We start from the raw sequence: 1,257 nt of genomic DNA, 5'->3' as shown, positions 1-1,257 counted from the left end.
GGACTTCACTGGGGCACGAGCAAGTGTGCGCTGTGCTGAGAAGCGGCGAGACTGTGGAAACCTCCACCGGGTCCTGCCGGGAGGGGTGCGAGGGGGCAGGCGGGCGGGCTGGCAGCCCCCCGGGCCTGCCCGCACCCCCGGGCCCCGGCCCCGCGCAGCGACTTCTGCACGCGTAAAGCAGCGCCTCCTGCCCCCGCTCTTCCCCAGACGAAGAGCGATAATAAACTCGTAATCCCCCTTTGTCACAGGAGAGCGGAGGGAGGCTGACGCTGCTCCTTGCCTCCCCGGGATCCCCGCTGGAAGGTCCACTTCTTGGTCCGCCAAAGAGGACTGGGACGCGAGACCTTTTCCTCAGGAATCCTCTTTTCCTTCAGACGCCTGTTTCACAAGGCAGGGGAAGGAAAAAAATTAATGTTCTGAGATGATCTAGTTCTTTGGAATAGATGAGATTGCTTCCTTGAATATCTAATGTTGCAATTCCAGTTCGAAGTATACCCATTTCCTCTTTATTACATCATTCTGCATTTTATTTCTATGATTTTATGTTTTACTGCTGTTCCTGCGAAAGTCTGTATTTTCAGCGTTATAGAAAGTCTCTGAAGATCCATAAGATTATTATTTATCTGCCTTTCTGTGTCTCCGAGTGCTGTATACATTATATAATTGCTTTAAAATGTTTTCATAAATTACATTCAGAAATGTGTCATAGTAAATTACCTTTGTAATAAAATGTAAAAAATGCAAATGGCTGTTGTCTTTATTACGTTTTAAACCATTGGTTTATCTGCACTATTTCACTTGTCAGTTGCACAATATGTTGTATAAAGGGAAAGCACAGTTTGATAACAGATAGATGGAACCTCGTGTGTAATCTAGCAGGCACGTACAGTTTGGGTCATTTCCTTATCTCCCGCAGAAAAGACATTATCCCCCTCATATTTACATACTTTTCAATATTTGTCAAACAATCATAAATTATAAATTAATGAAATGTTCGACAGTCTTCAGAGATCAGACTAATGAAGACATTTACCTTTTTGGTGATTTGGAGTCTCATCTTTGTAAGTTTAATGACATTTAGACTCTCACGGTTTATTAGGCTTTATTAGATTTGTCCTTCGCTCCTGCTGTCATTCAGATGTCTCTGCATAAACATCACCTGCTTCAGGTACAAGAACAAATCGACTTCTTCCAGGAAGGCTCCGAAGCAGCAGCTCCACCACGCCTGTGCGCGGGGCGGGCGCGGAGCGGCGCGGA

Source organism: Aptenodytes forsteri, unplaced genomic scaffold, assembly GCF_000699145.1.
Source record: "Aptenodytes forsteri isolate BGI_AS27 unplaced genomic scaffold, ASM69914v1 Scaffold404, whole genome shotgun sequence".
Classification (NCBI taxonomy): domain Eukaryota; kingdom Metazoa; phylum Chordata; class Aves; order Sphenisciformes; family Spheniscidae; genus Aptenodytes; species Aptenodytes forsteri.
Note: the sequence above shows the minus strand (reverse complement) of the source record.